We start from the raw sequence: 27,265 nt of genomic DNA on the forward strand, positions 1-27,265 counted from the left end.
CAACACCCCACTGAACATATAGGAATAACATTTATCTGGTGTAGGGCAGGTGGGAGGGGGGAGGAGGTGATGGGTATATACAAACACAATTAGTGATTGGGAGAGCATCACGATTGAAGCTCTGACTTGAGGGGGGAGGGGTCATGGGCAATATACGTAACCTTAACACTTGTACCCACATAATGCATTAAAATAAAAAAAAATAAAAAGAAGTATAAAATAATATATAATGTAATATAGTATAAAAATAAAATAAAATAAAAATAAATAAGTAAATAAATTAAAAGGAAAAATAATTCTGCACTTTGTATGGAATCAGAAAAAACCTTGTATAGCCAAAGCAATCTTAAGCAAAAAGAACAAACTGGGAGGCATTAGTCTTCCTGACTTCAAGCTGTACTGTAAAGCAATAATAATTAAATCAGCCTGGGACTGGCACAAGAACAGAAGCATTGATATTTGCAATATGACTGGGATTCCAGAGATGAAACCATCGGTATACGGCAACCTAATCTTTGATAAAGCAGACAAAAATATACAACGGGGAAAAGAATCTCTCTTCAATAAATGGTGCTGGGAAACCTGGATAACTACATGCAGAAGATTGGATCAGGATCCCTACCTCGCACTTCTCACAAAAATCCACTCAAGATGGATAACATATTTAAATGTAAGTCGTGAAACCTTAAGAATTCTAAAAGAAGAGGCTGGGAAAACCCTTTCAGACATTGGCCTAGGCAAAGAATTCTTGAAGAAGACCCCCAAAGAAATCATGGCAGCAACAAAAATAAACAAATGGGACCTGATCATATTAAAAAGCTTCTGAACAGCCAAGGAAACTATCATTAGATTAAATAGACAAAGTACAGAATGGAAGAAAATATTTGCTCTCTACACTTCCAATAAAGGTCTGATATCAAGAATCTATTGAGAGCTCAAAAGAATTAACAAGAAAAAATCAAGCAACCCCATCAAGAAATGGGAAATGGAAATGAACAGAGACTTTTCTAAAGAAGACAGAATAATGGACAGCAAACATGTTAAAAAATGCTCTACATCACTAATCATTAGAGAAATTCAAATCAAAACCACAATGAAATATCATCTATCCCCAGTGAGAATGTCCTGTATCAAGAAATCCCCAAACAACACATGCTGGGGAGGATGTGGAGAGACAGGAACACTCTTACACTGCTGGTGGGACTGCAAATTAATGTGATCTTTGTGGAAAACAATTTGGAGATATCTCAAAGAGACAAAAATAGAAATACTATTCGACCCAGCAATAGCATTATTAGGCATCTACCCAAAACAGCATAAGACATTCTATTATAAAGACATCTGCACCGAATGTTTATGACAGAACAATGCAAGGACGTGGAAGGACATGAAAACAACCCAAGTGCCTGTCAATTCATGAGTGGATTATTAAAATTTGGTATATGTTTACAATGGAATTTTACTCAATTCTAAGAAATGACAGTGAACTAGCACTGCTTATATTATCCTTGATTGAACTTAAGCCCATTATCCAAAGTGAGGTGACACATGATCAGAATAATGGGCTTCATATATACTCTTCATCAAATTGGTACTGACTGATTAACACTATGGTTCTCAAAGGGTGGTGGTGTTCTCCAGGGATTCAGGGGTTGGAGAGGTAGTCTCACATCTGAGGGATGTGGTGAACATTGTGGAGGGGAAGGGCATACCTCTAACCCTTGCTAGGGAGAGGCAAAGATATAAAATATAACTGAAGTGTTAAGAAAAAAGTAAAACAAACATTTGTTGGGTGTGGGGCAGGTGGGAGTGGGAGGAGGGGATGGGTATATACATACATAGTGAGTGTGATGCACACCATCTAGGGGATAGACAGGCTTGAAACTCTGCCTCAGGTGGAGAGGAGAGACAAGGGCAATATATGTAACCTCAATGTTTGTATCCCCATAATATCTCAAATAAAAAAAAAGAATTTGCAATTTTATAACTCTCATTTTTCTTGACTTAGGTAGTTGGTTCTTTAGTTCTTTTAGAGATCTATTGCTGAAAAGCCGTACAGCAGAAAAGGCTTGATTAGAAACAATTTTTTGATTGCATTGCCTTTCTTGGATTGCTAAACAGGATTATAGAGGTCTTAAAAAGTTAATCTATTAAACCAACCTCATGTATCCTTAAGGTTAAAGAACCAATTATTCAACTGTAATCAAAGGACAAAACTTTAATTGGCATCTTCCATTTCTAAACTGACCTTGGATTTTTGTGATATAAAGAGATAAAGTAACAGCTGGAGGAGATGCAGTTGGTTGATGACTTAAAAGAATCTAATTTTAAAATTTTGCTCCAGGCTAATCTTTCATCCAATAAAACCAAAGGAAAAACTTCTACTTCTAGCACTGCAGACCTCCAGTTCCCAGTATGTATAGCTCAGCCTAGTACTACTTGTGGGCCATGTTCTGGGTTAAATAGGTTTTGCATGATGGTTTGGGTGATGCAACCACCATTCATAATATTGATATCTTCAAATTCTAAATAATAGACTTTTGGAATTCATCTCATTTATAAATATATAATTTGTAGATTTTTCATTTCTAATTTCCTAAAAATGTGAAGTGTGACTGAGGATAACATATGATTTTGTCTTACAAATGAATGATCATTCATTAGTATTTGTGTTTGTATTCTCTTGGTTTGTTCTGTCATGTATGTCTGTATTCTTTCATGTATGTATATATGTATGGATTTATTCTTGAGATCAAATTCTAGAAGCAACAACTGGGATACGGTGGGTAAGGTCTGAAAATGTTGGAGTGAGAAGATTGTAGAATGTATTTCAATAAGTGAAATGGTCATTGCAGAACAGACAAATTCATTGTGTTTCAGAAAACACTTTATTATTCATTATAATTAAATTACTGGGAGTATGATAAGCGTAGGTTTTTTTTTTTAAAAATTGAAGTAGAGATAGAGAAAGGTAATATCAAAGTAGTGATAGGGGAAAACCCCCGCCTGGGGGCCCTGAGGCAAAAATCCATTGCTGATTGGATATATGTGAAGCTTATCCTACTAATGACAGGGAAAGCCCCACATAGGGGCCCTGAGGCAAAACCCACTACTGATTGGATACATGTGGAACTTATGGTTGATCCTACTAATCCCACCCTTAATTGGATATTGGTTGTGTGTAACCCCAAGAAGTGTATAAAACTGGAGGGAAATAAAGAAGCGGTTCTCAGAATTCGGTGGTATGCCCCTCTGAGCCTGCCAGCGAAATAAAAGCTGATTCTCCAACCCTCTGACCCTCTGTGTGCTGCTCAGTTCTTTCCCTGGTCAATTGCTGGTCACTTACAGCAAAAGTAGTTTTCAAGACCATAAGATTTAACAGTAAACCGATTTGGGTTGAAGTTCCAGTTCTACAACTTAGTAGCTGTGTGAGCTTGTTGTGACTATCAAATGAGATATAAAGAATTTAGCACAGTACCTGGCCCATTATGAGAGCTGAATAAATTTTATATTCTTATCTTCTGTTTCCCCTTCATCTTTAAGAATATGTAAGCCTTATAATATATTAAATGTAATGAGCAGAATCTTTCATTTATGCCTTACAGATTTTCTCTTTATTTCAGACTTCCATGGAGTTGGTAACCTATAGTGCTTCCAACTGTGCATACTCATATTAACTTAGAAAAAAAATATTTTTTCTCATAAGTTATTCATGTTAATTGGAAAATACAAAATTGAGGAAAAAATTTAAAACACATCATATACAAATAAGCATTCAAAGATAAAACCCTAAGCAATATTTTGGTGAATATCCTTCTAGGATTCTTTTAATATTTTGTTATAAAATTTAAAAAGCAGGGTGAGAAATCCTTTATAAATGAGAAGGGAAAGGCTTAGCTTCAATTCAGAGCAGCCTAGTTCTGTTTCTTTTAGGACAATGGGCTGAAGCTTGTATTTAATTAGTGTATTACAAAACAGTCATGTTTCATCAGTGGACAGTGGCTTGTCTGTGTAAATATCTAGAAAGGTCATTCCTCTTTGAGCCTGTAGCTTTCTTTTTTCCACACACTGAAAAACTGTGGGCTTACTATAACTCGTTGTATTCAGCAAATTTTATACTTGATTAATACATTGGTTTTTTAACTTTGGTTGAATTGCTTATGCATAATATAAGAATTACAATCCAAAGCAACCACTGAGGTTTCTTTTTTCTTTTTTTTTTGGCATTGGGCTCAAACATTTTGACAAGCTCTTTTCCTTCCTCAGGTTATGATGTGATATCAATCTGGTTAAAATTAGGTTTGAATAGTACAAAATAATATATATATATATATTATATTGATCCAAAGATTTCTCATCCATAGATTATTTATTGCTTTCACTGTGACCATACCGTTAGTTATTTACTGATAACTGGTGCTTATTCTGCATATTCCCTTTTCAGAGTGAAATGCACTTCTTATTTGCTTCTCCTGAAAACTAAAAAGAAAAGTACAAAATTAGTACAAACCTTACAGTTTGAAGGGAAGTTAGAGATTAATCCAACCTTATCATTTCTCAGATCTGGAAACTGATGCCCAGATGGATGAGGAGATATGTGGATGATTACACAGTTATTTTTTTTTTTCACACAGGAGAATAACTAAGTTATCTTATAGATAACACTCTCTTTTACTTTTAATGAGTTCTAGAGTAAAGCAATTCTCATGAAACTCGGTCATTTTTTAAAAAAAAACAATTATATTAATTGTGGTAAAAGCCATAAAATTTACCATCTTAACCATTTTTAAGTGCACAGTTCAGTGGTGTTAAGTATATTCACATTCAGCAACTGTTTCTTAAATTACTTAGTAATTACCTTTTTAGACTAAAAGCCATGACCATCTATGAAGAGCCTCAGTTGTCTTTTTTATTCTCTTGGATTGACAGCTCTAAGGAGTAAAGCAGTAAAGAATAGAAGGAAGCTGGTAATTGTGTAACTGCTACCCAAATATCGAAGCCTACAAATACTAATATGAAAGTACACTTAAAAGGCAAAAGGGAGACTGCTGTAGGAATTTTAACCATATTTATTAAAGAAAGTCATCTTTATTTAAAAATTTTTATGAATACATAAAAATTGTACATATTTATAGGCACATGTGATATTTCAATACAAGCAAACAATATATAATGATCAAATAGCACAATTGAGATATACATCCCCTCAAACACTTATCATTTCTTTGTGTTAGGAATATTCTAATTCCACTCTTCTAGTTATTTTGAAATATACAAACAAATTATCATTTACTATAGTCACTCTATTGTGCTACTGAACACTAGATCTTCTTCCAACTGCATTTTTGTACCCATTAACCAACTGCTCTTTATTCCTCCCTCCCCATTACCTTTCCCAGACTCTGCTAACCATCATTCTACACTCCATATCTATGAGATCATTATTTTAACTCCCACATATGAATGAGAACATGTGATATTTGTCTTTCTGTACCTGGGTTATTTCATTTAACATAGTGTTCTGTAGTTCTGTCTACGTTAATGCAAATGACAGAATTTCCTTCATTTTAATGAGTGAATGTTATTCCATCACATATATATATATACACCACATTTTATCTATTCATGCATTGATGAACACTTAGGTTGATTATATGTCTTGGCTATTATGAATAGTGTTGCAATAAACATGGAATGCAGTTATCTCTTTGATATACTGATTTCCGTTCTTTTGGATATATACCCAGCAGTGGGATTACTGGGCCATATGGTAATTATATTTTTAGATTTTTCGGAAACCTCCATCATGCTTCCCATAGTGGCTGTACTAATTTACATTCCTTCTAACAATGTATGAGCATTCCCCTTTCTCTGTATCCTTGGCAGCATCTATTATTGCCCAGGCAAAATCCATTTTAACTGGGATAAGATGATATTTTATTGTGGTTTCAATTTGCATTTCTCTAGTGATTAGTGATGTTAAACATTTTTTCATATACCTGTTGGTCATTTCTATGTCTTTCTTTGAGAAATGTCTATTCAGATCTTTTTTCCAATAGTATAATCAGATTTTTATTTATTTATTTATTTTGCTACTTAGTTGTTTGAGTTCCTTATATACTCTGGTTATCAATCCTTTGTCAGTTGAATAGTTTGAAAATATATATTCTGCAATTCTATAGGTTGTTTGTTTACTTTGTTAATTATTTCCCGTGCTGTGCAGAAGCTTTTTATCTTGATGTGATTACATTTGTCCATTTTTGCTTTGGTTACTTGTGTTTTGGAGGTTTTATACAAAACATTTTGTCCAGACTAACGTCCTTAAGTATTTCCCCCATTGTTTTTTTCTTTTTAGTAGTTTCATAGTTTCAGTTCTTATGTTTAAGTCTTTTTTTTAAATTTTAGAATATTAAAAGGGTACAAATGTTTAGGTTACCTGGATTGCTTTTGTACTGCTTGAGTCAAAGTTATAAGTGTGCCCATCATAAAGATAGTGGACATTGTACACATTATGTATGATTTTACCCATCGCCTCCTCCCTGCTGCCGCCTGCATGATGTCCATTGAGTTTTACTTTCATCTATGCACATGAGTGTTGATCAGTTAGTTCCAAGTTAATAGTGAGTACATGTGGTGTTTGTTTTTCCATTCTCGCAATACTTTACTTAGGAGATGGTCTCCAGTTCCATACAGATTGTTGCAAAAGGTATTAATTCATTTTTTATGGCTGTGTAGACACCAGGTAGTATTTCAGGAGTTTCAGCAGATGCTCAATGTGAAACCTGTTCCCAAATGATATGATTATTCCATTTCTCTCAAACAATCACAAATTGGCCCAAGAGAATGGACTTTTGTGGTTACTGAACTGCTTTAATTTCTTTTTATAGAATAGGAAATTAAAATAAAGCCAGCATGGTAACAAGTGGGGAAAAAATTGATAATTATCAAGTTGCCAAATGCTATTTATTAGAACACATTATTGATCATAATGAAAATAATAAGGAAATGAATTCTCTTGAGATTAATTAGCACTTGACAATTCAGTTAAGGCTTTGGATGCCCATATTACTTTTAGATATTTTTGATATTATCCATGAACTTTTAAAAATAAAATTAATAAAATTTCACTAGCCAAATAAAACATTATTCATGAGACACACTTAAAACAATAATTCAGCTTTCTTCTTCAAAATTTGTACACAGAACTACATCTGAAAGAAAAAAAATCTGTAACAGATCGAGAGCAGATGGTTGGCTATCACATTTTTGAGAGACTGGTTGATTGCTAGTTGACCAAGCTTATCTATTTAAAGGAGCTGAAGCTAAAATAAAAATAGTGCCATTAAAAACATTAACATTTGATCCAGCAATCCCATTACTGGGCATCTACCCAAAAGATCCAATGACACTCTACAAAAAAGACACCTGCACTCGAATGTTCATAGCAGCACAATTCATAATTGCAAAGCTGTGAAACAACCCAAGTGCCCATCAGTCCATAAGTGGATTAATAAAATGTGGTATATGTATACCATGGAGTACTATTCAGCTCTAAGAAACAATGGTGATATAGCACACCTCGTATTTTCCTGGTTAGAGCTGGAACCCATACTACTAAGTGAAATATCCCAATAATGGAAAAACAAGCACCACATATACTCACCAGCAAACGGTATTAACTGAGCAGCACCTAAGTGGACACATAGGAACTACAGTAATTGGGTATCGGGCAGGTGGGAGGGGGGCGGGTACATACATACATAATGAGTGAGATGTGCACTGTCTGGGGGATGGTCACACTGGAAGGTCATACTTGTGGGGGGAGGGGGAAAGGGCATTATTTGAAACCTTAAAATTTGTAACCCCATAATATGCTGAAATAAATAAACAAATAAATAAAAACATTAACAAAATTTTGTCCTGGAGCACTGATTATCACCACAGAACTCTTCCAGTTTTTTAAAATAATCCCAAACTATTTGGAGAACAAAGAAGCAACACTATATAACAATGGCAGGAAAGACAGTCCTTTAGAGCTAAACTGACTATAGAGAAAATAGAATTTGGCAGATAAAAATTATATACAATGATAACAAGACTTGATTCTGAGTGTAACTAATACTTTGAAAGAATACCTTCAAAACTTTGAAAGAATACCTTCAAAAATTTAAATAATCACCAGGAAAAATATCCTTGTAAACTGTTATAAGGAAAAAAAAAAGAAAGGAAAAACTAGAGAAGTTTCTTATATTCTCCTCTTGCTTCCAGAGTGGAATAGCCACCAACATTTCTTTAAAGAGAGGGAGGTGGAGCGACCTTCAGCGCGGTTAGGTCCAAGTTTGAAATATGGCAACTTTGAAAGATATTACCAGGCGACTGAAGTCCATCAAAAACATCCAGAAAATTACCAAGTCTATGAAAATGGTAGCAGCAGCAAAATATGCCCGAGCTGAGAGGGATCTGAAACCAGCTCGAGAGTACAGAACAGGATCTTTGGCTCTTTACGAAAAAGCTGATATTAAGGTGCCTGAAGACAAGAAGAAGCACCTCATCATTGGTGTGTCCTCAGATAGAGGGCTTTGTGGTGCCATCCATTCCTCAGTTGCCAAGCAGATGAAAACTGAGGTGGCTTCGCTCACAGCGGCCGGGAAAGAAGTTATGATTGTTGGAATTGGTGAAAAAATCAGGGGCATACTTTATAGGACTCATTCTGACCAGTTTCTGGTGGCATTCAAAGAAGTGGGCAGAAAGCCCCCTACTTTTGGAGATGCGTCAGCCATTGCCCTTGAGTTACTAAATTCTGGATATGAGTTTGATGAAGGCTCTATCATCTTTAATCGTTTCAGGTCTGTCATCTCCTATAAGACAGAAGAAAAACCCATCTTCTCTCTTAATACCATTGCAAGTGCTGAGACTATGAGTATCTACGATGATATTGATTCTGATGTGCTGCAAAATTACCAAGAATACAATCTGGCTAACATCATCTACTACTCTTTGAAGGAGTCTACCACCAGTGAGCAGAGTGCTAGGATGACAGCCATGGACAACGCCAGCAAGAGCGCTTCTGATATGATTGATAAGTTGACTTTGACATTCAACCGCACCCGCCAAGCTGTCATCACGAAAGAGTTGATTGAAATTATCTCTGGTGTTGCAGCTCTGGATTAATGAAAATCAAGTTCCATCCTCAGATAAGAGGTAAAGAAGGAAAATTCAGCCAGCTGATTTGTTTTTAACTTACTGCTATTTTGTCAGAAGAAGTTGTTGCTCCACTGCTGAAGACAGCAAGATATTTGTAAATTATCTTACAATAAACAACTTAAAATAAGAAAATCATTGTCTTATAAGAATAAACATTTTCAAAATGAAAAAAAAAATAAAGAGAGGGAGGTGGATTGTATTGTACTGATTCCAAATGTTAAAAAACTTCTGTATTCAACTAATGATATCAATGGTAGAAAACATAAAAGAACAAGTTAGTAAGAAAATGTAACTCTAACTTTCAAGAAATAGAATAGCCAAATATCATGTTGGTTGAACATGTTACACTTGAAAAGCATCAAACTGTCTTTTACACAAATTAAATACCTTGTGTATATTTGAAATATATATCAAGGTGGTTAAGAGCAGGGGCTCTGGAGACAGCTCTGCTACTCCCTAGCCATGTGTCCTTGAGCAAGTTACTTCATCTCCATGCCTCACTCATCTGTAGCATGAAGATAGTAAGAGTATCTATTTCATAAAGGTGGATTTGAGAATTAATTGAGATAAAATATATAAAACACTCAGAAGATGTACTGCAAAATACGCACTTAAGAAATGTTTGTTATAATTGTATATAATTATGAATATGTATTTTCCACTTCTTTAGATCAAAAAAGAAAAAAAAAATAAGTTTACCAAATAGCATTTTCAAGTCATCAACTGTCTTAAATCAGTTTGCTTCTAACTGAATTCCACAGGTTTGATTGGAGTGGAACAATTCCAGAAAGCCTAAGGTAACTTTAAGGAAAAAGGTTGTAACTGGCTCTACGAATCCTTATGTTTTTATTTTATTTTATTTTTTATTTTATTATTTTTTTTAATTTCAGCATATTATGGGGGTACAGATTTTAAGGTTTCAATAAATGCCCTTTCCCCCCTCCCCCCACAAGTCTGATTCTCCAGCATGACCATCCCTCAAATGGTGCACATGTCACTCATTATGTATGTATATACCCGTCCCCCTCTCCCCTCCCCCCTCCCCAATACCCTGTTACTGTAGTACCTAAGTGTCCACTTAGGTGCTACTCAGCTAATACCAGTTTGCTGGTGAGTATATGTGGTGCTTGTTTTTCCATTCTTGGGATACTTCACTTAGTAGTATAGGTTCCCTTAGCTAACTACTTGATCCTTTGAGTTGTTTCCCAGAAATGATGGACTCAGAACTCCTGGCCTCAAGTGATCTTTCTGCCTCAGCCTCCCAAAGTGCTGGGATTATAGGTGGAGCTATGACACCTGACCTGAAATAATGGATTTGCTAAAACAAAGGAGTTGAGATTCTGAAGCCCCAGGGCAGACTTTCTGGTGCCAAGATTCACCATCCCCTACAAGCTTCCCCAAATGCAAGTATCCCCTTGTGAGATATACCATAACCTGCCCCAAGGCACATGACCCCTCCTTTAAGAGCCCATGTTATTCCTTAGTGAGGAGACAGATTGAGGCAGCTTTCCCCATTCTCCCAACAAGAAGTCTGTCATATTAAAAACTGCGTTCTTCTTTGGCAATCTTTGTTGTCTCAATAATTGGATTATTGTATGAGGAGCAACTGGACCTAGACTGAACCCCCCTTGTGGTTTAGACAACAAGGTCAACAAGTTATTGCTGATATTAAAAAAGCTAAAGGGGAATCATTTTTTCAAGGGCTATTTTGTGAGTCTGGGTTCAATTAGAACTGAAACTTGAATCTGGTTCCTTGCTCATCACTGCTTCACCTACTACTTTAGGTTTTATATAAGGTAATCCTCTGGCCATTTCCAGGGTAGATTTTCAGGGTAGTTTGTTTTAAACTAAAAGATAGCAACCTATTACAAAATTTAAAGTTGCTTGCTTAGCCATGTCTGGCCCTGGGCAAAATTGAAGATTTAGACAAAGCTGATGGCCCTTATCTTTAGTCTGAACTTCTGATTCCTATTGTGGCATTCTTACCTTAAAGGCTTTTAATATGAGTCTTTTCTGGGCGTTTTTAATTTTAAAAGGTTATACTGGAGGTTGAGGAACATCTATTTTCACTGTGGCTTCTGATATTAGTACAGATATGTGAATGGCTGTCACCCTTCCCCACATCTTCACTAAAGAATGATTTAAAAATAACAAAAATAATTTAGCCTGAGAAGGGAACATCTTTTTTCTCATGCCTGAGATAATGTTCTCCCTATACCTGCCTCTTGCAGGGCACACACCCAAGTCATTATAAAAATATATAAATATCTGACCCCTAAATGGATAAGAGTAGGAAGAAAATCTTGCAGGCCAGAAACCATTTTGGTGGATTGAAAGTGTAATTGGCTCTACGAACAAATTTCGATGACCTATGTATGCCTTTTTATAATCCTTTCACTCTAATGTTTTAGATGCTGAGGCCAGTAGGGCTTGATGACCAGAACCCTGCAATTTTAACTAACAGCACACCCTTTTTGAGTTGTTTCCCAGAAATGGAACTTCTGCAAGACAAAAGAATTGAGATTCCAAAGACCCTTGGAACAGACTTCCTGAATCTAAGATTCAGTATCCCTTACAACCTGTCCCAGTGCACATAGCCTCTGGTTAATTTCAACACAATCTTCTCCAAGGCATATAGCCTCTGTGAAATAAAGTAAAATCATGAGGCCCCCCCAACTGACTGGACACCCTCTTGGCCCAGAGGACCCTAGAATACCCTAAATCTGAGTTGCTGACCGTGAGAAGGGAGGTCAGACACACTTAATCATACCCCCTTCCCTTCTTGTAGATATCCTTTGTAACTCATTAACTGATCTAAGGCTGTACACAACAAACCTGGTCCTCAATTTATATTACAAATTATTTGAGCCTGGGTATAAGGCTGGTAGCTTATCTCTGATTAAAAGGTTTCCTAATTTTAAATTAAAACTTCTAAGCCTTTAAACGAAACTTCATTTCTTTAACCAATTAAAAATAAAAGAGTTTTTAAACCCACCTATAACTTGCAAGCCCCTGCTTTGAGATGTCCCACTTTTTCATGCCAAAACAATGTATGCCTTCAATGTATTGATTTACGACTTTATGTGTAATTCCTGTCTCTCTGAATGTATAAAAATAAACTGTAACCCAACCACAGTGAGTCCACTTGTTCAAGGCTTCTTGGGCATGGCTCTGAGCCATGGTTCTCAAATTTTTCTCAGATTATCCTCTTTAAATTATTTTACAGAGTTTAGCCTTTTTTTTTTTAAATTTTGATGTCTTAATGATTTTTTTTTTTTACTTCAGCATATTATGGAGGTACAAATGTTTAGGTCACATATATTGCCTTTGGCCTCCTCCTCCCCCGGTCAGAGCTTCAAGCATGTCCATCCCCCAGACGGTGTTCATCACACTCATTATGTATGTATACACCCATCCACTCCCATCTGCCCAATGCCCGAGGAATGTTATTCCTATACGATTTTTTTAAAGTTTCAGAATATTATGGGGGTACAAATGCTTTGGTTACATATATTGCCTTTGCACTGCCCAGGTTTGGCATCTTTTTCATTGACACCTCTCTTGAAAAGGCTATATTCTCCCTTTGATAGTATAAGAGACAGATTTGAGGCTGAGTTCCCCATTCTTTTACTGACATCTTCCTTCGCAATCCTTGCTGTCTCAGAAATTGGTTATTCTGTGCTATGAGCAATAGGACCTAGGCTGGATCTTTTTTGGGATTGGTAACAAAAGATGTGTTGAAATGTTCTTGAGGAAGAGTTGGAAAGGATTATTAAACAGGAGGATAAAAATGTAATTTTGAAAGTGTAATGAATAAAACTTAAAACTTCCCTTAGCATAAAATATTAGTTTTATTAATAACACTACAGTGGTTTAGAGGCTACGAGGATATAGTTCTCATTCTTTGCACCTTCCTCTTAGTGATTTCTTGCCAAGTAATGATTAGAATCTTTCAGTGCAACCCTCTTTAAGGAGGACAGATTAGGCAATGTTAAATACGATAAAGCATGTGGGTTCTCAGCACAGAAAATGACATAGACACTGTCATTTATTTTGAAAACTAAGCATTTGATAGTCTTGGAAATGCTATTGTATAAATTCTGGAAAAATTGTACATTTTATTCCAGAATTTCATATTTTTCCAATTTCATATTCTGGAACAGAGGAAGGCACCTTGAGAAACAGAAATCCTGATATAGTCTTCAAGAATGTGTGATCACTTTCCCTTAGAGCTAAATACAAGTATTACTCTCACAACACATTTTTTTCCTTCTTTAGAATTATTACTTGTGCTATGAGCATGAAACGCTATGTGGAAGCTAACATTTCTCAGAAGTCCCATACTACTATCAAATACTTTATGAAAATGTGGAGCAGTGTTAGTGACACTCTTATCTTCATCTTCCTTGATGTTTCTACCATTGGAAATAACCATAAATGGAATTGGTCTTACATTTGTTTCAATGTTGTTTTTTGTCTTATTTGGAGAGCATTAGGTATGGTGAATGTTGTTATTTATGTAAAAATATGCCAACTGAACTTGGGATTTGCATTAGAAGCAAGAAATTTAAAATTGAAATATGCTATATTTGCTTTACTTCTCATAGGCATACTTTTTAATATTTCCATTTACATAGTAAGTGTGTAATAGCAAGTTTAAGAAACTGCCTCTGGAACCTGACTTCCTGAATTTAAATCCTAGCTTCATTTTTTAGCTTTATGGCTTTTTTAATTTTTTATTTTTTTATTATTTTTATTTTATTTCAGGATTAGCCTTATGGCTTTGAGAAAGTTATATAATCACTCTAGGCCTTTGATCCCTCAACTGTAAAATGGGAGTGATAACACTACCAACTTCTGCTAGATATTGTGAGAATTACATAGTGCAGTCAAAGAACTTAGCACAGAGCCAGGCACATTGTAAGCTCTCAGTAAATTTCAACTTTTACAACTACTAATACTACTATTGTTGCTGTTGTGACTTCAGGTGCTGCTACTGCTACTGCTACTACTACTATAAATACTAACACTAGTATAATAAAGTATAACATAACAAATACATGAGTGCTCTTAGTATTACTACTAAGAATTAACTAATATCCCATACTATTACAACTGCTTGGATGAAAGCTAAGTGATTTCTGCCATTCTTCTCTTTCTGAATCTTTACATCTTCCTGCCTCACTCCAAATTACAAAGAAAGAGTAAAAATCACCATAGCCTTTAACATTGTTGTTCCAACTTCCCATCCTAGCACAACACATGTATGCATGTTGATAATATCTGCATCAGTGTTATTAAAGTACTGACTTTATCTTGGGGAATGCTAACTCCAACAGGAAAATGCATACCAACGTGCCTTTTTTCATACCCTGGCAGAGGCTGAGTGACACCTGGTGCCCCCAAACGACACCTGCTATATGACTTTACTGTTGGCTGCAGTTTAATCCTCTTCTCAGTCCAATCCTTGCATTAGAAAAATCCTCTTCATACTGAGGCGAAATACACATGTGTAGCATTATTTTTCATCCTGAAAACATCACAGTGTCATTGCTGTTTAAACTGAGTTGTTTCTTTAACCTTACATTTTATAGTCTGCATAGGAATTCAGTTTATAGTTTGTCATCTTTTCTGTACATTTATATCTCTACTTCTTACCTCCTCCACAAATGAACAGAGTCATTGTAGACTTTTCTTTGGAGACTATGAAACTTATGCTAGCTATACTGAGAGGCACATTAGGAAAATTGCTTAGTGTTTTAAGGATGAATAATAAGGCAGGTCACGGCATGCTATGTTATCCAACTAAAATGTGGTTAGGTTGGCCATTAACAGTGAAACCACCAGCTGAATGTCATACACGTTCATAGATGGCCATTTCTAGCTTACACTGAACCTATTGGAAAATCTCACTAATGTTGTAAAATGTTCTTTTATCATCTACACATATTTTTAAATAAAATCAGACAAAAAGCTATTTTGTGCCCATATGCTATGAAAAATAGCTGACAAATAAGAAAAATATGTCAGGGATAAATGAGGAGGTTCATCTATAAAATGCTAACACCTAGCAAGAGCAAGCATTCAAGATAAAGGCAAGGATTTCCATATGTTTTTATATATAGTCTTTTGGTGAAAATTCAGGAGACAAAACATTCTGTTTCCAACACCATTTTGTTTGTAAACTATAATGCATAGATAATCACTGCCTCTCGACTAAGGAGAGAAGAAGAAGTCTCTGTCATAATATAGTCAATGGGGTGTCTGCAATTCCATGAATTTGGCATCAAAATTTAGTTTAATGCTGTGCATAAATATTCAAGGGAAAGATGAGCTGAGTACAGACCCTAGGAGGACATGGTATATTTTCCCCTTTGGACTTTAACCATGTTTTTTTTTTTTTTTTTTCAATTCTATTAAGAAGGTTTCAGTAGTTAGTATGTCAGAATATTCTCAATACTTTTGGTTCAAGGACCTATATAGAATCAGTAATAAGGAAAACTGAAGTCAGGATCCTGTCAATATTTGAATAGCTGAAGCAATAAACTTAAGTTGGCTAAATGTAATTTGATTGAAAATATGCTGGATGGTTTGTCTGTTTAGCCGATCATGATGAGAAATTACTTAATGGGTACAGTATACGTTATTCAAATGATGGACAGTTTCCTAAAAGCCCTAACTTCACCAATACACAATCTATCTCTGTAACAAAATTACACTTGTATCCCATAAATTTATGTAAACATAATTTTAAAAATACCAATGCAGAAAGAAAACAAAAACAAAATTGTAACTTGGCCCCAAATGAATATATTGTCACCAGCTTTGAGTTCTGGTCATTTTAATATAGCATAAGGGTGATTGGGAATGTTGTTATATATATTAATATTTAGGCATTTGTTGGAACAACTTAAATGGTCAACAATAAAGGAATAGTTAAAACAAACTACTAGAAAATTAACAGTATTAAATATAATTATAAGTGGCTTTGGAAGGTTTTATTTCAAAATGTTAGCGATATTTTTTTGCAGATGGTTGAGATTATAGATATTATGTTCTTCCTTTGCACATTTGTATTTTTCTGTAAGAACTTCCTCTGTTTTTATAGTAACAAACGAAGACAATTAAAAGAGCTAAAAAGACTTAAACAATTTTTAAAATTAAAATTTAAAAATCAGATATTTTGAGTGAATTTAGTTTTCACTTGTTTTAAGTTAATTATACTGTTCTAATAGCTTATGTTTTAATTTTATTGTACCATGTAAAATATTTAAATTGAATTAAAATGTTTTTAAAAATAGAAAAATTGGCAAAAATTCTTAATCATCTGTGAAAGACTGCAAGAATACTTCGACAGCATCACAAATGGCCATATATTTAAAAGAAGAGTATCTGTGATGTTTTTTTTTTTTTTCCCATGGAAAATTGGCTAAATTGTTTGTTGGACAACTTATTTCAGCTCAAATCCTGTGTAAAGGTCTCTACCTTTAATCCACCTTCAAGGAACTTTGCCTTCTCTTTCTGGTCTGGAAGCAAATCATCTGATACACTCATTCACAATAAAATGTTAAAGATTTGATACATATTGAAAGAAGAGAAGAAATGAGTAGTGCATAACTCAAGTAGTATATAATTCATAGGGGTGAGATCTGTGGAACAGAGATTTAATTAGTGCCCTTCAAGTTATATTGTTATGTGACCAAGTATATCTCTCATGGTTAAGGCTAGATTTTGAGACTATAGACAATTGTGAGTAATAAAAAGCTCACACGGTACTAATATTCTCCAGGAATTAGTGGGTTGTGGGGGTAAACTCACAACTAATGGACACGGTGGGCATTGTAGAGGGGAAGGGCATGCCTCTAATCCTTGCTTGGGTGAGGCAAAGTTATAAAATGTAACCAAAATGTTTGTATCTTCATAATATCCTGAAATAAAGAAACATCGCAAAAAAGCTTTAATGGAGACATGGGTCTCAGAACCCTACACAAGCCCTGGATGGCAAGAGAAAAATCACTTTTTTAACAAAGGCTTGAACAATCTGGACGTCTTGCTCATCAAAGATTAAAACCAGCACAGATCACATGGCTTAGCTTTTAGTTCACTAGCTTGGGTCAGCTCAGTACTATTGATATTCATAAGACTGAAGAGAAATATTACCTTTTATTTGTGAAGATTGCTTTTGCATAATATCCCAGAGAATCCACATGAGCCTAAGAAAGGGAATTATACTGCTTTCATTCTAAAAAAGTGAGATCAAAAGTGAAACTCAGGCCGGGCGCTGTGGCTCACGCCTGTAATCCTAGCTCTTGGGAGGCCGAGGCCGGCGGATTGCTCAAGGTCAGGAGTTCAAAACCAGCCTGAGCAAGAGCGAGACCCCGTCTCTACTATAAACAGAAAGAAATTAATTGGCCAACTGATATATATATATATATAAAATTAGCCGGGCATAGTGGCACATGCCTGTAGTCCCAGCTACTCGGGAGGCTGAGGCAGAAGGATCACTCGAGCCCAGGAGTTTGAGGTTGCTGTGAGCTAGGCTGACGCCACGGCACTCACTCTAGCCTGGACAACAAAGTGAGACTCTGTCTCAAAAAAAAAAAAAAAAAAAAAAAGTGAAACTCAAAAACGCAATCAAAACAAAACACAATTATTTAAAGAACACTCCCTGCAAGTAATTTTATGAAATAAATCTTTTAATGGTTTAATTAGTTTAGACTTTTAAATTATCCATCACAAATCCTTGAACTTCCAATCGAGTTTAACACTAATTTATTATAATATAGTTTTAATGTTTTTCTTTCTGTTGGTTAATTACTTGGCTCTTCTTCCTATTGGAAAATTTAGGAGTTCTTGTGCTTACTTTCTTCATGAGCAAATGTCATGTGAACACAGTCACCAGAAAGGACCAGTTTATTATACTCTACAGGGGACTGAGAGGAGCAATATGCTTCTCCCAGTTTTCCTGCTTCCTGAGTTTTCCAGAAAGAAGCTCTTCATTGCAGCAACCACAGTTGTAATCTTCTTTACTGTTTTCGTACATGTAAACAAACTATTAAAGTAGTGCAATTTGAAATCTTCCACTTAGATGGAAACGAATAAGCCAACATTCTCTCTCAAGACTTTAAAATTAGGTAGTTTAGATTTAAGAGAGAGAATTATAGAATGTGAAACTGCTTCTACCATAACTCAAACTGGATATTTACAAAAGGTGAGATGGGATTCATTTTTAAATCAATAGGGGAATGGGAGGATGTGCCATTAACTCAAGTGGTTGACACTGATAGCTTTACAAGAAATACTACATTTTAACTACTTAAAAAGGTAAGGTTGGAGGTGAGGGCACAAGGGCATATAAATAAAATGCTTTAGGATTTTAATTACAAGGTATCTTTTCTCTTGAATTATCTCTTTGGCCTATTCACATTAACACTTCTCTCGAATTGCTAGTTCCCTGCATTTTAATTTTGTAAAGCTAGTCAAAAGAATCTTGGAAAAAATTTCTAAAAATGTATTCAGTAACTTAATGAGATAGTATTTGAAATTTTATCTAAAATTTGTAACTGGAAAAATAATGGTGTGTGTGTGGGGGGGGTAAGATAAGTGGAGAGATATGAGTTCAGCAGACCTCCCTGTAAACAAAATAATTATTTCTATAAAATGAGTGATATTATTTTTTAGGTATTGAATTTTTTGTTGTTTTTTAGTTAATGACTCTGATTAAGAATCTATACTTATTTTCTTCTCATTTTAAAATTAGTGAATTATATTAAACCATCCCCAAATCAAATTTTTAAAAATCTTAGCATTAACTAAACTTTAATTTATATATCTGGTAGTAAAATATTACTTCAAAATGCAAAGTTATTTTGAAAAATTAACTTATAATTCCCCCTTCATTAAAAATTATTAACGCCTCTGATGATTTTTCAAAAACACTCATATTCTCGTTTACTTTTATTGATTCTTCAAGTATTCAAATGCATCGTACTCCCAGAGACTTCATCATTTTAAATTTCTCCCATTGTTTCAAATGATGCTGTTATCCATTTTTAGACTTTGATTAGGGAGTTTTGGTTGGGCTTAGGTGTTTTGGGTAGATGTAGGGGGTGTGATTGGATGATTGAAATCAAAGACAGATTATACAGTAGTGAACCTCTTATGTCATTCCTGCTACACCATCTAGTGGTTGAAATATTTGCAGAAATTTTCATTTTTGCTTAAGAATTAAGACTCAATGCATTTCAGGTAACCAAAATGTTTGCACTCCCATAATATCCTGAATTAAAAAATTAAAATAATCTGTTTTAACAAAAGACTCTTTTACCTCCTTACTTAAATATATTCCTAGGTACTTTATTTTCTTTGTTGCTATTTTGAATGGAATTGAGTCTTTGATTTGGTTCTCACTTTTACTGTTGTTAGTGTATATGAATGCATCTGATTTCTGTGTATTGATTTTGTATCCTGACACTTTACCAAATTCATTTATCAATACAAGTAGTCTCTTGGTCGAATCCTTGGGGTTTTCTAGGTATAATATCATGTCATCAGCAAACAGTGAGAGTTTGATCTCTTCTGCTTCTATTTGGACACCCTTAATTCCGCTCTCTTGTCTGATTGCTGTAGCAAGGACTTCCAGCACTATGTTGAATAGAAGTGGAGATAGTGGGCAACCTTGTCTTGTTCCAGTTCTAAGCAGGAATGCTTTCAATTTTTCCCCACTCAGTATGACCTCTATAGGGAGTACTATGAAACACTGAAGAAGGAAATAGCGGAGGATGTAAACAGGTGGAAGAATACACCATGCCCATGGGTTGGCAGAATCAACATTGTTAAAATGTCTATACCACCCAAAGTTACCTACATAGTCAATGTGATCCCTATCATAATACCATAATCCTTTTTCAGATATAGAAAAAATAATTTTATGCTTTGTATGAAACCAGAGAAGATCCCGTATGGCAAAATCAATCCTAGGCAATAAAAACAAAATAGGAGGTATCAATTTACCAGACTTCAAAGTATACCACAAGGCTATAGTCATTAAAACATCATGGGACTGTCACAAGAACAGGGACATTGACCAGTGGAACAGGACCCGAGAACTCAGATATAAAGCCATCCTCACATAGCCAACTAATCTTCGACAAAGCAGACAAAAACATACACTGGGGAAAAGAATCCTTATTCAAAAATGGTACTGGGAAAACTGGATAGCCACAGGGAGAAGACTGAAACAAGACCCACACCTTTCACTTCTCACAAAAATCAACTCACACTGGGTAACAGACTTGAAACTTAGGTGTGAAGCTATTAGAATTCTAGAGGAAAATGTTGATAATACTCTTCTAGACATTGGCCTAGGCAAAGAATTTATGAAGAAGACCCCAAAGGCAATCACAGCAGCAACAAAAATAAATAAATGGGACCATATCAAATTAAAAAGCTTCTGTGCAGCCAAAGAAATTGTCAAGAGAGCAAACAGACAACCCACAGAATGGGAGAAAATTTTTGTAAGCTACACATCCGATAAAGGGCTGATAACTAGAATTTATTTAGAACTCAGGAAAGTCAGCAAGAAAAAAATCAAACAACCCTATCAAAAAGTGGGCAAAGGACATGAACAGAAAATGTTCAAAAGAAGACAGAATAATGACCAACAAACATATGAAAAAATGCTCAACATCTCTAATCATCAGGGAAATGCAAATCAAAACTACAATGAGATATCACTTAACTCCATTAAGAATGACCTTTATGAAAAAGTCCCCAAACAATAAATGTTGGCGTGGATGCGGAGAGATAGGAACTCTCCTACACTGCTGGTGGACTGCAACTAGTTCAACCTCTGTGGAAAGCACTATGGAGATACCTTAAAGCCATACAAAGTAGATCTACCATTTGATCCAGCAATGCCACTACTGGGCATGTACCGAAATGATCCAATTACACTCTACAAAAAGGACACCAGCACTCAAATGTTTATAGCAGCACAATTCACAATTGCAAATTATGGAAACAACCCAAGTGCCATCAATACATGAGTGGATTTTAAAAATGTGGTATATGTATACCATGGAGTACTATTCAGCTTTAAGAAACAATGGTGATATAGCACCTCTTGTATTTTCCTGGCTAGAGCTGGAATCTATTCTATAAAGTGAAGTATCTCAAGAATGGAAAAAACAAGCACCACATGTACTCACCAGCAAATTGGTATTAACGGGTCAACACCTAAGTGGACATAAAGGAATAACATTTATCGGGTATCGGGCAGGTGAGAGCGGGGAGAAGGAGATGGGTATATACAAACATAATGAGTGAGATGTGCAATGTTTGGTAGATAGTCATGCTTGAAGCTCTGATTCGAGGATGGAGGGGTCATGGGCAGTATACATAACCTTAAGTTTTGTTCTCCCATAATATGCTGAATTAAAAAAAAAGAAAAAAAAGGCTTAATGGGGCTGGGTGTGGTGGCTCAGGCCTACAATCCTAGTACTCTGGGAGGCTGAAGTAGGTGGGAGGATCTCTGGCGCTTAGGAGTTTGAGAACAGCCTGAGTAACAGCTAGACCCTGTCTCTGATAAAAATAGAAAAAAAATTAGTGGGCATGGTGATGCTTGCCTGTAGTCCCCGCTACTTGGGAGGCTCAGGCAGGAGGATCGCTTGAGCCCAGGAGTTTGAGGTTGTTGAGAGGTAGGCCGATACCATGGCACTCTAGCTGGGCAACAGACAAGAGTCTGTCAAAAAAAGAAAGAAAGAAAGAAAGAAAGAAAGAAAGAAAGAAAGAAAGAAAGAAAGAAGGAAGGAAGGAAGGAAGGAAGGAAGGAAGGAAGGAAGGAAGGAAGGAAGGAAGGAAGGAAGGAAGGAAGGAAGGAAGGAAGGAAGGAAGGAAAGAAAGAAAGAAAGAAAGAAAGAAAGAAAGAAAGAAAGAAAGAAAGAAAGAAAGAAAGAAAGAAAGAAAGAAAGAAAGAAAGAAAGAAAGAAAGAAAGAGACTCAATGTCAAAAAAGAGTACGCTGTTGTATTCTATTGCATAATTGCCATGATGTGTTTCAGACAGGTGAGTGCCTGGTCCACCGTCAGTAGAACATGGCTTTTGAATTATTGTTTTGGTGACATAGTGAAGAGCCCCATGTAATCATTCAGTCATTCCTTTTCCCTTCAGTTCTTATTGTGGGGAAAGAGAACTGGTGTTGAAATCAGAAGAACTGAATTGTAATCACAACTTCATTTCTGACTAGTGTTCTAATCTTGTACTTGTCACCAATTACTGAGCATCCTTATTTGCAGGAAGAGCATATAGGACCTGTCTTTCAGGATTGTTTTGTTATAAAGATTAAATAGTAGTATAAATTTTAAAGCACTTTATATTTATAAGGTATTATTGTTACTATTATTGTGATAGAGTATGCTCAAGAAATTTATCTTCACGTGAGGTCTCCACTTGTCATTGCCACTTTACTACAGTCTAAATTCTGCCCTCACTGTTCCACCTAAATTATCCTTGCCAAACTTTCCACTGGACTTCATATAGCAAAATTAGGGTATTTTATTTTGTCTTAGTATTATACAACTTGTCAGCAGAGTTTCATTCAGTGGACTGTTTTCACTTTTTTCAATTTTTTTTTTTTCTTATCATCACAAGCTCCAAGAGTTTTTGCTTCTCTGGACATTTTTCAGTCTTCTTTGCAGGCCAGTTCTCCTCTATTGGGCCTCCAAATGTTAGAATTCTCCAGAATTAGTTCCTGCACATTCTGTTTTCACTACACTTTTTCATTATGTGATATATTCATTCCCATGACTTCAAATGCAATGTAAATTCTGATAACTTCCAAATGTCTAACTCTGGTCCATATATCTTCTCTGAGGTCCAGATGTTTATAATCAACTATTGAAAAATGACTCCAATTGAGTGTCTCACAAGAACATCACAGTCAAAATGTCCAAAAAGGACAGATTTGATCTTACTAGTTCTTCTCTTCTCTCAGTAAATGGCACTGACATTCACCTACTTACAAGCCAGAAATGTAGGATGCATCTTTGATTCTTTCATTTTTCTTATCCTTCACATTAATTCCTGTGTTATTTAAAAACTAAATTTTTGAGATCAAAAAGTGTGATACTTGCAGCTTTGTTCTTCTTTATCAAGAGTGCTTTGGCTATCTGGGGTCTTTTGTCGTTCCATAGGAATTTTAGGATTGAACATTTTATCCATATAAAACAGGGGTCCTCAAACTACGGCCTGCAGGCCACATGTGGCCCACCGAGTACGTTTATCCAGCCTGCTGGGTGTTTTTGCCGCTGCTGCCTGTCCTGCTTAGCAGCCAACTCGTCCTGGGCCCACAGTGCACATGTATGGAATGTACGTCACACTCTCCAATGGCCCTCCAACAGTCTGAAGGACAGAGAACTGGCCCCCTGTTTAAAAAGTTTGAGGACCCCTGCTATAAAACATATGCCACAGAGACTTTGATATGTATTGCATTGAATCTACTGATCACTCTTGGTAGTGTGGACATTTTAACAGTATTAAGTCTTCTAATCCATAAACATGGGGCATTTTTGACTTCTTTGTGTCCTCGTTAATTTCTTTAATCAATGGTATATAGTTTTCAGTGTACAAGTATTTCACCTCCTTGGTTAACTTTATTCCAAAGTATCATATTCTTTTTGATGCTATTGTGAATGGAATTGTTTCTTTAACTTCCTTTTCAGATAGGTTGTTGTTAATATATAGAAATACAAATGATTTTTGTGTGTTGATTTTGTATCTTCCAACTTTGTTGAATTTGTTTATCAGTTCTAACAGTATTTTTTTTTTTTTTTTTTTTGTGTGTAGTCTTTCTGGATAGTCTTTCTAAATATAAGATCATGTCATCTGGAAACAGAAATAAGTTTACTTCTTCCTTTCTGATTTGTATGATTTTCTTTTTTTATTGCCTAATTGCTTGACTATGGCCTCCAATAGTATATTAAATGAAAGTGGCAAGAGTGAACATTTTTGCTTTGTTCCTAATCTTAGAGAAAGTGTTTTCTGTTTTTCACCCTAAAGTATGATGTTAGTTGTGTGTTTTCCTTTATTGTGTTGAGGTACATTCCTTCTGTATCTAATTTGTTGAGAGTTTTTATCATGAAGCAGTGTTGACTTTTGTCAAATTCTTTTTCTGCATCTCTTAAGATAAGCATGTGAATTTTTCATTCATTATGATAATTGGTGTATCACATTAACTGATTTGTGTATGTTGCATGATCCTTGCATCCTAAAGGTAAATCCCACTTTATCAGGATTTATGATCCTTTATGACAGTGTATTTTGCTATTATTGAGTGGCATGTTCCATATATGTGTGTTGGGTCCATTTGGTCTTCGATGTTGTCCAATTCTATGTTCTCTTATTGATTTTCTGTCTACATGTTCTATTCCTTATTGAAACTGACTTATTTAAGAGTTGTACTCTTATTGTATTGGTGTCTGTTTCTTCCTTCAGATCTGTCAAAATCATAAATCTGCTGTTGAATTTGGTTCACTAGTATCTTGTTGAGTATATTTGCATCTATGTTCACCAGTGATGTTTAGCCTGTAATTTTCTTTTTTTGTAGTGTCTCTGTCTGGCTTTGGTATCAGGATTATGCTGGCTTAATCAATGAGGTAGGAAGTGTTCCTTTTTCTTTAATACTTTAGAAGAGTATAAGGATAGCTCTTAATTCTGCTTCATATATTTAAGAATTCACTAGTGAAGTCATCCAGTCCTAGACTTTTCTATGTTGGGAGTTTTCTGATTATTGATTCAATCTCCTTACTCATTATTAGTCTTTTCGTATTTTTTCTTTCTTTATGATTCAGTCTTGGCAGGTGTTATGATTCTAGGAATTCATCCATGTCTTCTAGTTTATCCAATTTTTTGGAGTATAACTGTTCATACAAGTTGAATATCCCTTATCTGAAATACTTGAGACCATAAGTGTTTGGGATTTTGAATTTTGTTTTGCTTTTTTTTTTTTTTAGCATTTTGGAATATTTGCATCATACATACCAGTTGAGCATTTCTAATATGAAAATCCAAAATCCAAAATGTTACAATAAGCTTTTTCATTGAACATACTGTTGGCACTCAAAAAGTTTGGGATTTTAGAGCATTTTGGATTTCATATTTTCAGATTAAGGATGGCTAATAGTAGTCTACAAACCTGGAGTAGTCTCTTATGATCATTTTTCTTTTTGTGGCATAAGTTCTAATGTCTCCTCTTTCATTTCTGATTATATGTATTTGAGTTTACTCTCTTTTTTCTTATTTAGTCCAGCCTAGAGTTTTCCATTTTAGTGATCTTTTATAAACCAAGTTTTGTTAATTTTTTCTATTATTTTTATATTTTATTTCTACTCTAATCTTTATAATTCTCTTCTTTCTGTTAACATTGAGCTTAGTTTGATCTTTTTTCTAGTCTCATATATGTATATATAGTATTAATTTCTTTATTTTACATCTTTCTTCTTTTTTGGTATAGGCATTTATCACTATAAACTTCCCTCTTAGTATTCCTTTTGATATATTTTTGTATGTTGTGTTCTGTTTTTGTTTATCTCAAGATATTTCCTAATTTCTCTTTCATTTCTTCTTTGACCCATTTGTATTAAAACGTGTATTACTTAATTTCCACATATTTGTGAATTTTCCAGTTTTCCTTCTGATATTGATTTGTAGTTCTATTCCATTTTTAATCTGAAAAGATACTTGGTAAGATTTTAGTTTTCTTAAATTTTGGGGGACCTATTTTGTGATCTAATATGTATTTTTTCCTGGAGAATGTTCCATATGCACTTGAGAAGACAGTGTATTTTGCTATTATTGAGTGGCATGTTCTATATATGTGTGTTGGGTCCATTTGGTCTTTGGTGTTGTCCAATTCTATGTTCTCTTATTGATTTTCTGTCTAGATGTTCTATTCCTTATTGAAAGTGACTTATTTAAGAGTCATACTCTTATTGTATTGGTGTCTGTTTCTTCCTTCAGATCTGTCAATGTTTGCCCCATTAATTTAGGTGTAGTTATGTTGGTTGCATTTTATAATTGTTATGTCTTCCTGATTAATTGACTTTTTTCTTGTTAGATAATGATGTTCTTGATCTTTTGTTTCAGTTTTTGACCTAAAGTATATTGATAAGTATAGCCACTTGTGTTCTCTTTTCATTACCATTTTTGTGGGATATATTATTATATCCCTTTAATTTTAGTCTAGGAATATCTTTAATTCTAAAATGAATGTCTTATAAACAGCATATTGTTGATCTGTTTTTTCCAATGAGCCACTGTAGATCTTTTGATTGAAGAACTTAACTTCTTTATATTTAATGTAATTGTTGATAGGTGAGGACTTACTATTGCCACTTTGTTAATTTCTGTGAATGTGTATTGTAGCTATTTTTTCTTCAATTTCTGTCTTTCTTTGTGATTTTTTTGTGGTAATATGCTTTGATTCCTTTCTCGTTTTCTTTTGTTTATCTTTTACAAGCATGTTCTTTGTGATTATTATGGGGCTTGCATAAAATATTTTTTATTATAAGAGTGTATTTTAAGCTGATAACAACTTCAATTGTATACATAGTCTCTAAACTTTTACTTTTCCACCCCTACCATTTATCTATGTTGTTGATGTCACAATTTATATATTTTTATATTTTGTGTCCATTAGCATGTTTGTATCATTTTAATTATTCTTAATAATTTTGTCTTTTAAAACTTATACTGAAATTAAAAGTGGTTTATACAACACAATTATAGTATTCTGTACTTGTCTATATATTTACTTTTATTAGTGAGTTCTACACTTTCATTTGCTTTTGTTTTGCCATTGAGCATTCTTTTGTTTCAACTTGAAAAATACCTTTTATCATTTCCTACAAGGTAAATCTAGTAGTGATGAAGCCTCTCAGCATTTTCAGTCCGATAAAATCTTCTTTTCTCCTTTATTTTAAAAGACAGCGTTGCCAGGCAAAATATTCTCAGTTGGCAGTTTTTTTTCTTTCAACATAATGAATATTCATTCACTCTTTTTTAAC

The 27,265-nt window shown here is 34.7% G+C and overlaps 1 pseudogene; it reads left to right on the forward strand.

The window, feature by feature from the left end:
- The first annotated feature begins 8,311 nt into the window (after positions 1 to 8,311).
- On the forward strand, positions 8,312 to 9,272 carry LOC105885416 (ATP synthase F(1) complex subunit gamma, mitochondrial pseudogene; annotated as a pseudogene).
- The last annotated feature ends 17,993 nt before the right edge of the window (positions 9,273 to 27,265 follow it).

Source organism: Microcebus murinus, chromosome X (genome assembly GCF_040939455.1).
Source record: "Microcebus murinus isolate Inina chromosome X, M.murinus_Inina_mat1.0, whole genome shotgun sequence".
Classification (NCBI taxonomy): domain Eukaryota; kingdom Metazoa; phylum Chordata; class Mammalia; order Primates; family Cheirogaleidae; genus Microcebus; species Microcebus murinus.